Raw genomic sequence first — 14,311 nt, forward strand, 5'->3', positions numbered from 1 at the left:
TTTTTGAATTTTTCTCGAAATATTTGAGATCAATATGTACGAAGATTTCAAGCTGTAATATCTAGATTTAGATTTAAGGAAAAAAAAAATGTATTAATTCAAGTTAAATATTAAATCTACGACAGTTCTTCCAGTACCAAAAAAATTTTGATGTTACGTTAACGTTTTTAGTGTTACATAAGTATTTTCTGGTGTCAACGCCACATATTTTCTGGTGACATGTCAGTACTCAGGCTATAAATGAGTGAAAACCAAAAATAATTTAGTACATCAAACCAAATCTTGAAAATTTATTAAACCAAAACCAAAAATAGGAAAAGTTAGTGAAAAAAATGGACTCCAACTATCAATCAAAATTATTTCTATTTTAAAAAAATCAAATCATGTTTATTCAAAAATGGGATAGATGGAACTAAATAATTAAATCGAAACATGATAAAAAGAAAAAAAATAACCCAAATTCAATATAATCTAGTTGTTTACGAAAACAAAATCAATCTAAATTATTGTGTTAGGAAATCAAGTATCTAAGTTTTGGTATTTCACTAACTACTTTGGACATCAACTAAATATAAGGAGAAGTAGACCAGTCGAAGAGCAAAAACAGATCAGAAGAGCTAGTCGAAGAGCAGAAGTAGACCAATCAAGAAAAGCAGACCAGAAGAGCAAAAGTAGACCAGTCGAGAAAAGCAGATCAGCAGAGCAAATCAGAAGAGCAAAAGACAGAGCCATTCGAAGATTTGAAGTAGAGCAGTAGAGCAAACCAGTATAAGCTCACCACTCGACCGATCAAAGCCAACAAATTTTGGATAAAGTTTCTCGTACACTGCTATAAGTAGAACTGTGCAGCCGCCATAGTGTACTTTATGTCAGTGATCTAAAAGACAAGAAAACGGTTACAATCCAACATATACATTTGAATCAAGATGACCATTTTCTTGCTCCTATAAATAGGGATCAAAGGCAGCAAAGAAAGCAGCCGACTCTAAAAAGAACTCACAAACACTATCAACTTATCAAAGGACCACTGAACACTTTCAGTTGCTCGCAATCAATCAGTAGAGGAGTTCAAGCTTATATCGAATGTTATATCAATAACTGTAGAACACAAGCACAATCTACAGAGTATATCAGATCAGTTAGGAACATTTTGTGCGAAGTGTTGAGTTGTAAACATTGTACTTAATCAATTGAGGTACTGCAAACCTCTATAACAAATCCAGCCAAGGACTGAATTTTTGAGTTAAGTCTAGGAGTCTTGGTTGTAGACAGTGGGGTAAATCCTAGCTGAGGTGGGGTGTTGCAAATTGCTTATAATACTCAAAGTCTTCTAGTGATACATTTTAGAAACAGAAGAAGGGGTGACGTAGGAGCAGTTGATCAGTATCCGAACATCCAAAAACAAATTGTTGTGTCGATTAATTTTTGTTGAGCACACACACACACACACACACACATTCTATCATATTCCAGCAGACCATTTGATAAAAGTTCTAATCTATTAGCTGACCTCCTTTTGCACGTTCATATTTTTGTTGGTCAATTGATACCGACAGTAGAGAAACGAGAGTTCAGTTGCTCATCCTATTTAACTCACTACTACAGAAGCAGTAGTCAACTGATCCCATCAGGTGACCCCTCGAGAACTAATCCAAAGCAGTAGAGTACTACCAGTTGAGAGTAGATCAATTTCAGTTGCATTTACATGAAGTAGTGATTTTTGAAATGTGTGTATTTCTCCCTCTACGCACGGTCATCAATCCTGATAGTATCTAACTATTATAATAAATTTTTCTATATAACGTAATAATGTCCCAATTTTTCATACAACATTCGTACCCTGGGCTAACGCAATAGCGTACAAATCATATTAGTTATTAAACTGCATCGAACAAGCCCCGTGTGGCATGCTCGTCCGATAAAGTTTTAATAAGAGAAATCGAACTCCAGACAATTTATCAAAAATTTACCATCTCTACCAAACACCTTTTTGAAGCATTAGGTAACGTTCGTACTTATATGTTGACCTCCTATTGCCCGTCTTCTACGTTCTTCAATGCTTTAATTTTCCAAAGTAATCCTTGGGTTAGGACTCTTGAATTTGAGTCTGACAATATCTAAAAGACTAAAAAGTTGCCCTCTTTTGAATGGAAGACTTGACTCGAGCATCGGGGGAAAAGCATTGATAAAAATAAGGAAAGGAAATGCCACATTAGCCCCGCCTAGTAATAATTCGAAAAAGAGCAATAGATCCACTCTCATTATCACAGGATCTGTTGTGTTTGGAAGCTTTGTGTTCGTCAACGTAGTCCTGCTCATTGCTTTATTGTTTCTCGGTTTCCATTTAAAACGACGAGAATCAAAGATTCTTCATCCATACTCGGCCAACATAAGAAGTTTCACTTTCAAAGAATTACAAGAGGCAATAGATGGATTCAGGGAAGAACTTGGAAGAGGGGATTACTCAACTGTGTATAAAGGGACTCTGAAGAACAAAAATGACGGTCTAATTGCGGTGAAAAAGTTGAATCAGATAGCCAAAGATAATGCACAAGAACTGAAAGCTGAAGTGAACTCAATCAGCAGAACTAACCACAAAAATCTGGTTCAGTTACTAGGATACTGTGATGAAGGTGAAAACAGGCTTCTTGTTTACTAATACATGAGCAATGGCTCGATAGCGAGCTTTCTTTTCCAGAACTTGAGGCCGAATTTGTACCAAAGAGTACAGATCACATTTGGAATCGCAAGGGGACTCTGCTATTTGCATGAAGAATGCAACACTCAAATCATACACTGCTACGTCAAGCCTCAAAATGTACTCTTGGACGGATCCCTGGTAGCAAAAATCTCGGATTTTGGGCTTGTGAAACTTATGAAGGATGATCAGACCCGAAAAATTACCGGGATCCGGGGAACCAGAGGATATGTAGCTACTGAATGGTTCAGAAACATGCCTATCATATTCAAGGTCAACGTTTACAGCTTCGGTATCTTGTTTTTGGAGCTGATATGCTGCAGAAGGAAAGTCGAAACAGTTGATGATTTAACAGTTGGAAGGCCGATGAGTTGGTCTGTTCTGCACTTCTTACCTGAGAATATATGTCTCAGTATGCCACTCTACTCGGTATGGGGTGCGTGTGGCTTCAACATCATATGCTCCCTGGTGGGAATTGATTAGAGGCCTAATTGTTTCTGTCCCACCGGTTACTATCTAATCGATCCAAGTGACAAGATGAGCGGATGCAAGCCTGATTTCATGGCACAGAGTTGTGATCAAGAATCACAAGATAAATCCCTTTTCAATTTTGTGGGCATGCCTAACACCAATTTCTATGGTTTTGATTACATCACATATCAACAAGTCCGAGAAAATTGGCGTCGACAGTCTTGTTGTAAGACACGGAATTATTTAATTTTAATTCAAGAATATTTACTTTGAGAATATTTAGAGTTTAGAATTAAATTCTAATATTCTTAAATAAATAAGGATTAAAATTGAATTAAATCGCTTTTCCGGGGACTGAATTGCAAATAGCCAAAAGTTCAGGCACTGAACTACAAATAACTTATATTTATCTTAATTTCTACTTGTTTATCTTCATTGTACATGTGAACCATCAGATTATAAGGGAAGAAAGTCAGAAACACGGCTGAAACCCCCAAGATGCCATTTTTGTCCCGTAAAAGCTTCGATATATTTTGATCCGGCCATCAGAAATTCGAGATAAATATATATCTGCGATCACCGCTCCGAGAGATACGTTTTGGTACAAATTTTAGTGAGCTTTATCATATTTTATTTTTATGATGAAGATGGAATTTAATGATTTTAAGATATATGTATATATGAGCTGTACCGATTGTATATTCGCAGACGAATCGGAAAAAGACTGTCGTTCCGATTTTATATGAATTTCTGAAGCTATTTTCGAAACTGACCTATTCTTATATTGAGGAATTCGTTGGTTTTATTGCTGAAATATTGGTGATATGTGGTATATTTGATTGTTGGATTGATATAGACATAGAATGGATCGCCGGTTTTTTTAGCCGTTACGCTGTCGGTTTTAAAATTATTACACTTTTGAGTTTATTGAATTAGTGAAGCCTAGATTGAATGTATAGCTGATTTTTTTGGCTCATTCATATTCCATTTTCAGCTTGGTATCAAAGTGTGTTGAAGCCGAGACGATAGTCTTCAAACCGAGAAAGATTGAAGAAGGTTTGAAGTAGTTTAATTGATTGACTTGCAACGAATTCGATAATATTTTGATATATATTTGTCATGTTATGTTTTCAGATTTGACGTGCTTTCAGACTCAACATTGAAAGGTATAAATGACAGTTAATCCAGATGGAATAGAACACTCGAAATAGCTATTGTTTCGAGTATTCCCTTGTTAATCACATACTTGTTTGATTATGTGCTTTATGTAATTAGATGCTTTTTGTTGCTTTGCTTGTTTATTTGATTAAGTGTTCAAGGTGTTTTATAGCATTTAATGCATACAGATTATGTTGCATGCATCTTGAATTCAAGCCTAAAAAGCATAGAGAGCTGAAAGGCCTAGAGTGCATATGACGTATGGAAAACTGTAGTTGAGTGGCACGGAATGTAGAGTTACTTCCAGAGCCAGAAGACTCACTATAGTTAGACCAAAGTCAGAGGAAATAAAATACTTGACTTCACCTCGATTGTGTGAGTTGGTGTTAGTTTAAGATTTTATTTCCTCGGGATCCCAAGAACCAATATTTTCTTGATATCAGATTTGATAGTCTGCCATTGAAACATGCATTGCATTCATGTTTATTTTACTGCATGTTTTGTTATTTATACTGGGATTTATTCTCACCGGAGTTTTTCGGCTATTGCTTTGTTTTGTATGTGTGCATGGCAATAGGTGGGGCAAGAGCTGGTCAGAATCGACAAGAATAGCTCGAGAGAGAGTAATAGCATGTGGTGATTTTGGTTTTAGCAGTTGATGTACTAGATCATGTATCAAACATGTTAGAACACTAAACTTTGTTATATATGTTTGATATTGTCACTTTTGAGATTGGTACATATGGTGTATTTTAGAATATGATGTTTATGTTGGAATTTGTAGTTGGCCATGATTTGATGCGCTATTTAGAATTGATGTTGCATTGTTTGGCATATCGAAGAGCAGCCTGGAATCGCTGGTTTGTTGACCTCCGCGCGGGCTAAAAGGCTTCTCGCGCGAGCGCAGGCCACCAACAATTCTTGCTGGAACATTTCCTCGCGCGCGGGCGAGGATTCCCTCACGCGCGCCCGCGAGTCATGGATTAAAAAAAAATTTGGTTTTAATTAATTGAACTAGATTGTATTATATGATGTTTACGTATAAATTTCCCCAAGATAAGATTAACAACTCGGGTCCCCACAACAGGTGGTATCAGAGCGTAAGTTTTTGGATTAAGATAGAAGTTGATGAGCGGGGTACATTGAGTATGTCTGATTTCTTTATATTGCATGAGATTACATGTTGTATCTGATTATGTGCAGTATATGCTAGCATGCTTTATATTACAAGACTTATGTGATTGCATGATTATGTGCTTTCATTGCTATTTCATGCTAGATATATGCAATTGTATTCCAGATTATCCTCAGTCAGAACCTAAATTCTCATGAGAACGCATGAGAATGCTTATCAGAGAAGGATGGAATAAATTGCTGAATATGATATTGTTTATGCACTAATATGTTTGATAATCAGATATGCCTCCCCGTAAAGCACCGATCACTAGATAGACATTGGTTGTTCCCCAGGCCGAACCAGCACCAGTACCACCGCCAGTTGCTGAACCTCAGACTGCACAGGGTAGTACATCTGCTGATTCTATGGATGTCACTGCTACCCCGATGGAGACATTGTTGAAACGATTTCAGTCTTTCAACCCGCCAAAACTGAAAGGAACAAAAAATTCAGTTGATTGTGAGAATTGGTTAGAAGACATTGAACAGTTATTTGAATCGCTTGATTATTCTGATGATCGTCGTATCAGACTTGTAATACATCAACTTCATGAAGTTTCCAAGAGTTGGTGGATTACTACAAAACGGACGTTGGAACAACGAGGTACGACTATCACTTGGAATGTCTTTAAAACTGAATTTTATCAACGTTTCTTTCCAGTCTCCTATAGGAAAGATAAGGGTGATGAATTTGCCAATCTAAGGCAAGGCAATATGAATATTGAAGAATATGTGGCCAAATTTTCAAGTCTTTTGAAATTTGCCCCACATGTAGCAGCGACTGATGAAGCCATGGCAGATCAGTTTATCAATGGCCTCAATCCAGATGTGTTTACTTTGGTGAACAGTGGACGACCCAATACCTTTGCTGATGTATTGAATAAAGCTAAGGGAGCAGAAGCAGGCTTATTGCGACAAAGAGGAACACTGTTCCTTCCACAGCCATTTGCACAGCCTGTATCAGTATCGGTGCCACAAAATCCGCCACAGTTTCAGCAACCATCTCCCAGATTTGAGGGAGGAAGCAGTGGCAGAAAGGATTCTAGATTCAGGCCAAAATGTAAACAGTTTAAGAAGTAAGTCAGTAGTTCCTCCAGTTCAAGTGGACAGAGGCCGTTTGGTACAGGGCAGAGATCTAGTGATTCAGGGATTTATTGTGGCAAGTGTGGTGGAAGACATGCTACTGATCAGTGCAGAGGTGTGTCAGGTAATTGTAACATCTGTAGCCAACCAGGTCATTATGCCAAGGTATGTCCGCAAAGAACAACAGACCGTACAGCTGGTGCAAGTTCTTCTCGACCAGTACCTCAGACGTAAAGACAATCAGTGCATTCATTTCAGCCTCAACAACAAACTAGATCAGGAAGAAGCCAGACTGTGACTCAACCTCCTAGGCAACAGGCACGAGTGTTTGCATTGACTGAGGAGCAGGCTCAGGCAGCACCTGACGATGTTATAGCAGGTAACTGCTTTCTTTTTGGTTATCCTGCTTATGTTTTGATAGATACAAGTGCATCACATACATTCATATCTGAAAAATTTGCTATGATGCATTCTTTATCGTCTGAGCCATTGCCTACTATTGTTTCTATTTCTTCACCTTCGGGTGAAGGTATTGTATCTGTTAGAATGATTAGAAATTGTGCTTTGCAATATGACGGGAATGTGATTGATTTGGATTGTATAATACATGGATTATCAGATTTTGATTGTATTGTCGGTATAGACATGTTAACCAAGTACAGGGCGACTGTAGATTGTTTCCAGAAAGTGGTCAGATTTAGACCAGAAATTTCAACTGAATGGAAATTCTATGGTAAGGGTTCTCGAGCCAAGATCCCTTTGATGTCTGTGTTATCTATGACCTGTTTATTGCAGAGAGGTGCAGAAGGATTTCTGATTTATGCTGTCGATGTATTGAAATCCAGTCCAGCAGTGATAGATATTCCAGTGGTGCATGAATTTGCTGATGTATACCCTGATGAAATTCCTGGTTTATCTCAAGTTCGGGAAATAGATTTCAGCACTGAGTTAATGCCAGGTACGCAACCAATATCTAAAGCTCCTTACAGAATGGCACCTATTGAATTGAAGGAGTTGAAAGATCAGTTGGAAGATTTGATGGCCAAAGGGTACATTAGGCCGAGCGTTTCACCTTGGGGCGCTCCGGTACTGTTTGTACGAAAGAAATATGGTTCAATGCGGTTGTGTATCGATTATCGTCAACTGAACAAGGTAACGATAAAGAATAAATATCCATTGCCTAGAATAGATGATTTGTTTGATCAGCTACAGGGTTCAGCTATCTATTCTAAGATTGATTTGCGATCTGGATATCATCAGCTGAGAGTACGAGATGAAGATATCCCTAAAACTTATTTCAGAACAAGGTATGGACATTATGAATTTATTGTCATACATTTTGGTTTAACCATTGCTCCAGCAGTATTTATGGGATTGATGAATAGAATATTTCAGAAATACTTGGATGACTTTGTCATTATTTTTATTGATGATATCTTGATATATTCCAAGAATGTGCACGATCATGCTGAACATCTCAGAATCATCTTACAGACTTTGAGAACTGAAAAATTATATGCCAAGTTATCGAAATGTGAATTTTGGTTGCAGAAAGTTGTATTTCTTGGGCATATCATTTCAGGTGATGGTATTTCAGTGGATCCAAGCAAGGTAGAGGTTGTACTGAATTGACCTAGACCTACGTCAGTGCCAGAAATACGGAGTTTTATGGGTTTAGCAGGCTACTATCGCAGATTCATTCGAGATTTTTCCAGCATTGCCAAGCCTATTACGCAATTGACTCAGAAAAATATGCCGTATGTATGGACTGAAGCTTGTGAAGCTAGTTTCTTGGAGTTGAAGCAGAGGCATACAAGTGCACCTATCTTGATGATTCCATCAGGTACGGGTGATTTTGTTGTATATTGTGATGCTTCTCACAAGGTTCTGGGTTGTGTGCTCATGCAGCGAGGGCATGTTATCGCTTATGCTTCGAGACAGTTGAAGCCACACGAGACTCTGTATCCTATTCATGATTTGGAGTTTGCCGCTATCGTCTTTACATTGAAGATATGGCAACATTATCTTTATGGTGAGAAGTTTGAAATCTTTTCTGATCACAAAAGCTTAAAATATCTATTTTCGCAATCAGAATTGAATATGAGACAACGTAGATGGCTAGATTTATTGAAAGATATTGATTGCGAGATCAAATATTATCCAGGAAAATCCAATGCAGCTGCAGATGCCTTGAGTAGAAAGGTATTTTCATTATCCTTATCTACGATAGGTGTATCTCAATTGATTGAAGATTGTTTTATTTCTGGATTAGTATTTGAAATAGATATACAGCCTATCCATGTGTATGCTATAAAAGCTGAGCCAGAATTGTTAATACGAATCAAAGAAGCACAGAAAGTGGATCAGAATATTAGAAATCGATTGAGATGGTCAGATCTGGACATCAATCCGAATATCAGGTCAGTGCTGATGATGTGTTATATGTGAATAACATATTGGTTGTTCCAGATGTTTCAGACTTGAAACAACAGATATTGAAAGAGGCTCACAGTAGTAGATTCAGGATTCATCCTGGTGGCAGAAAAATGTATAATGATTTGAAAATGCAGTATTGGTGGAAACAAATGAAGTCAGATGTGACTGAATTTGTATCCAGATGTTTGAATTGCCAACAGGTGAAAGCTGAACGAAAGAATCCAGGTGGTTTCTTACAGAGTTTATCAGTTCCAGAATGGAAATGAGATCATATTTCCATGGATTTTGTCACACAACTACCACGTTCATCTAGAGGGTGCATGCCATTTGGGTGATTATTGATCGTTTGACGAAATCAGCATGTTTCATTCCGTACAAGATGACGTACAGACATGATCAAATGGCAGAGATCTACGTCAGAGAAGTTGGTAAGATTACATGGTGTGCCTAAATCTATCGTTTCAGATCGAGACCCTAGATTTACATCACACTTTTGGCTTCGCTTGCAACAAGCTCTTGGTACTCAATTGCATCTGAGTACTGCATATCATCCTCAAACAGATGGACAGTCAGAGCGGACTATCCAGACACTTGAGGATATGTTGAGAGCTATAGTACTAGACTTTGGTACTAGTTGGCAAGAACCATTACCACTTGCAGAATTTTCTTATAATAACAGCTATCAGACTAGCATTGAGATGGCTCTTTTTGAAGAATTGTACGGAAAGAAATGTAGATCACCATTATATTGGGATGATATCTTAGATGTACCAGAAGTTGGGCCTGATATGATCCAAAAAATGACTGAAAAGGTGAAGCTTATACAGAAAAGAATGAAAACAGCTCAGAACAGACAAGCAAAGTATGTGAATATCAGACGACGACCTCTATCTTTTGATCAGGGAGACAGAGTTGTCTTGATGATTTCTCCATTTAGAGGTACAGTCAGATTTGGCAAGAGAGGAAAATTATCTCCACGTTTTATCGGTCCTTATGAGATTATCGAGAAGATAGGCGATCTTGCTTATCGACTCGCTCTTCCTCCATCCTTGTCTGGTATTCATGATGTATTTCACGTCTCTATGCTGCGGAAGTATCAGCCTGATCCTTCCCATATTCTTCAGCCTAATGAAGCTGAACTTGACGAGACTCTCAGTTATTTTGAGCAGCCTAAGCAGATTCTTGATCGTAAAGATAAACAGCTCAGAAACAAGACAATTCCGCTAGTCAAAGTTCAGTGGAGTCGACATGGCACAGAAGAAGCGACTTGGGAGACTGAGTCAGATATGAGACAGAGATTTCCAGAGTTGTTTCATTGATGTGAGTTCTTATTCTGTTTTATGATATTTCATTCTCTTATGTGTATACAGATTTCATATACAGCATGCTTACGATTTCGAGGACGAACTCATGCCTTAGTGGGGGAGAAATGTAAGGCCCGGGATTATTTAATTTTAATCTGAGAATATTTACTTTGAGAATATTTAGAGTTTAGAATTAAATTATAATATTCTTAAATGAATAAGGATTTAAATTGAATTAAATCGCTTTTTCGGGGATTGAATTGCAAATAGCCAAAAATTCAGGGACTGAACTGCAAATAGCTTATATTTATCTTAATTTCTACTTGTTTATCTTCATTTTACACGTGAACCATCAGATTAGAAGGGAAGAAAGGCTGAAACACGGCTGAAACCCCAAATACGCCATTTTTGTCTCGTAAAAGCTTCGATATCTTTTGATCCGGCCATCAGAAATTCGAGATAAATATATATCTGCGATCACCACTCCGAGAGCTAAGTTTTGGTACAACTTTTATTGAGCTTTCTCATATTTTATTTTTATGATGAAGATGGAATTTCATGATTTTAAGATATATGTATATATGAGCTGTACCGATTGTATATTTGCAGACGAATCTAAAAAAGACTGTCGTTCCGATTTTATATGAATTTCTGAAGCTATTTTAGAAATTGACATGTTCTTATATTGAGGAATTCGTTGGTTTTATTGCTGAAATAATGGTGATATGTGGTATATTTGATTGTTGGATTGATATAGACATAGACTGGATCGTTGGTTTTTTTTAGCCGTTACGCTGTCGGTTTCAAAATTATTACACTTTTGAGTCTATTGAATTAGTGAAGCCTAGATTGAATGTATAGCTGAGTTTTTGGCTGATTCATATTCCATTTTCAGCTTGGTATCAAATTGTGTTGAAGCCGAGACGATAGTCTTCGAACCGAGAAAGATTGAAGAAGGTTTGAAGTAGTTTGATTGATTGACTTGCAACGAATTTGAGCAGATTTTGATATATATTCGTCATGTTATGTTTTCAGATTTGACGTGCTTTCAGACTCGACATTGAAAGGTATAAATGGTAGTTAATCCAGATGGGATAGAATACTCGAAATAGCTATTGTTTCGAGTATTCCCTTGTTAATCACATACTTGTTTGATTATGTGCTTTATGTTATTAGATGCTTTTTTGTTGCTTTGCTTGTTTATTTGATTAAGTGTTCAAGGTGTTTTATAGCATTTAATGCATACAGATTATGTTGCATGCATCTTGAATTCAAGCATAAAAAGCATAGAGGGCTGAAAGGCCTAGAGTGCATATGACGTTTGGAAAGCTGTAGTTGAGTGGCACGAAATGTAGAGTTACTTCCAGAGCCAGAATACTCACTATAGTAAAACCAAATTCAGAGGAAATAAAATAATTGACTTCACCTCGATTGGGTGAGTTGGTGTTAGTTTAAGATTTTTTTTTCCTCGGGATCCCAAGAACCAATATTTGCTTGATATCAGATTTGATAGCCTGCCATTGAAACATGCATTGCATTCATGTTTATTTTACTGCATGTTTTGTTATTTATACTGGGATTTATTCTCATCGGAGTTTTCCGGCTATTGCTTTGTTTTGTATGTGTGAATGGCAATAGGTGGGGCAGGAGCTGGTCAGAAGCGACAAGAATAGCTCGAGAGAGAGTAATAGTATGTGGTGATTCGGGTTTTAGCAGTTGATGTACTAGATCTTCTATCAAACATGTTAGAACACTAGACTTTGGTATATATGTTTGATATTGTCACTTTTGAGATTGGTACATATGGTGCATTTTAGAATATGATGTTTCTGTTGGAATTTGTAGTTGTCCATGATTTGATGCGCTATTTAGAATTGATGTTGCATTGTTTGGCATATCGAAGAGTAGCCTGGAATCGCTGGTTTGTTGACCTGCGCGCGGGCGAGAAGGCTTCTCGCGCGAGCGCAGGCCACCAGCAATTCTCGCTGGAACATTGCCTCACGCGCGGGCGAGGTGATATCGCGCACGCGCACGAGCCAATGGTTGGCCGCGGGAAGTTTTTCTCGCGCACGGGCGAGGAGTCCCTCACACGCGCGCGCGAGTCATGTATTAAAAAAATTTGGTTTTAATTAATTGAACTAGATTGTATTATATGATGTTCACGTATAAATTGCCTTAAGATAAGATTAGCAACCCGGGTCCCCACACTTGTCTTTATGATTGTTTTTGCGCCTCTGCTTCCTATGATAGAAATACATGTTGGAAGGAGAAATACCCTCTTTCTAATGGAAGACTTGACTCGGCATAGGGGGGAAAGCATTGATAAAAGTAAGGAAAGTCAATGCCACATTAGCCCCCCTATTAATAATTAGAAAAAGAGCGACAGATCCACTCTCATCATCATAGGATCTGTTTTGTTTGGATGTTCAGTGTTCGTCAACGTAATCCTTCTCATTGCTTTATTGTTGTTTGGTTTTCATTTAAAACGATGAGAATCATAGATTCTTCATCCGGACTCGGCCCTTCCGGGAGTAGCGAACGTAAGAAGTTTCACTTTCAAAGAATTACAAGAGGCAATAAATGGATTCAAGGAAGAACTTGGTAGTGGGGCTTGCTCAACTGTGTACAAAGGGACTCTGGAGGACCGAAACGGCCCTTTGATCGCGGTCAAAAAGCTGAATAAGATAGCCATAGAAGCTGAACAAGAATTCAAAGCTGAAGTGAACTCAATCAGCAGAACTAACCACAAAAATCTGGTGCAGTTACTAGGATACTGTGATGAAGGTGAAAACAGGCTTCTTGTTTACGAATGCATGAGCAATGGCTCGATAGCGAGCTTTCTTTTCCTGAACTCGAGGCCAAATTGGTACCAAAGAGTACAGATTGCATTTGGAATCGCGAGGGGACTATGCTATATGCATGAAGAGTGCAGCACTCAAATCATACACTGCGACGTCAAGCCTCAAAATGTACTCTTGGACGGATCCCTGGTAGCAAAATTTCGGATTTTGGGCTTGCGAAACTTCTGAGAGATGATCAGACCCGAACAATGACCGGGATCCGGGGAACCAGAGGATATGTAGCTCCTGAATGGTTCAGAAACATGCCTATCACAGTGAAGGTCGACGTTTACAGCTTCGGTAATGTGGAACCAAAGGATATTAATTAGTCAAAACAAAGATAGTTAATTTTTTTAAAGATCAAACTATGAAAAATTAAAGTTTTTTTTTCAATAATAACCTAAAATAATTTATCATTGTCAAAGAAAGAGTAAAATTTTAATTCATCATTTAATTTTGATATTAATCTCAATTAATCATCTAAATCAAACATACCCTATTTCGCATCATATTCAATCACGTTAATCCTAATTTGATTTATCACTACACAATTCTATAATTGAATGTGAGGATTATCAAGTATGTATCGAAAGTTAAGGATTACGAGTTTTATGATCATAAAAAAATAAACAAAATATATATAATACAACCAACGATCACAATCATTATACGAATAGTTTATTAGTAGGTCTCATAGATCCATGTCAATGAGACGGATCGACCCGACCTATATTTATCATTAAAAGTAATACTTTTAGGATAAATCTGTAAACATATTGCTTTCATACGTACTATAAAAGGTATATTTTATTCATAAATCAACAATTTGATTGACTTACTTAGTATCCAGCACCAAAATTTCTCCTTTACATCCAGTGACACCATTTTTTGTAAAACACTGTAATGGCTTTATTTTCCTTAGGTAACAATACAATATGAATCAAAACTACGAGCTTGACTCTGATATTAATTTTATGACCGAACACGTTTCGCTTTATCAAAATTTATAGTTGATGGTAACAATACGACTCAAAATTTTAAACAATACAAAATCTCAAGCGTCATGTTTCGATTAATGCTCTCAGAGACTGTTACTGCACCCCAGCATAAAAAATTTATGTTAAATGATAATTTTACTTATATTG

The 14,311-nt window shown here is 37.4% G+C and overlaps 1 pseudogene; it reads left to right on the plus strand.

Moving 5' to 3' along the window:
- Nucleotides 1-34: 34 nt before the first annotated feature.
- On the plus strand, nt 35-13,495 carry LOC140873964 (G-type lectin S-receptor-like serine/threonine-protein kinase LECRK3; annotated as a pseudogene).
- The last annotated feature ends 816 nt before the right edge of the window (nt 13,496-14,311 follow it).

Source organism: Henckelia pumila, chromosome 1 (genome assembly GCF_033568475.1).
Source record: "Henckelia pumila isolate YLH828 chromosome 1, ASM3356847v2, whole genome shotgun sequence".
NCBI lineage: Eukaryota > Viridiplantae > Streptophyta > Magnoliopsida > Lamiales > Gesneriaceae > Henckelia > Henckelia pumila.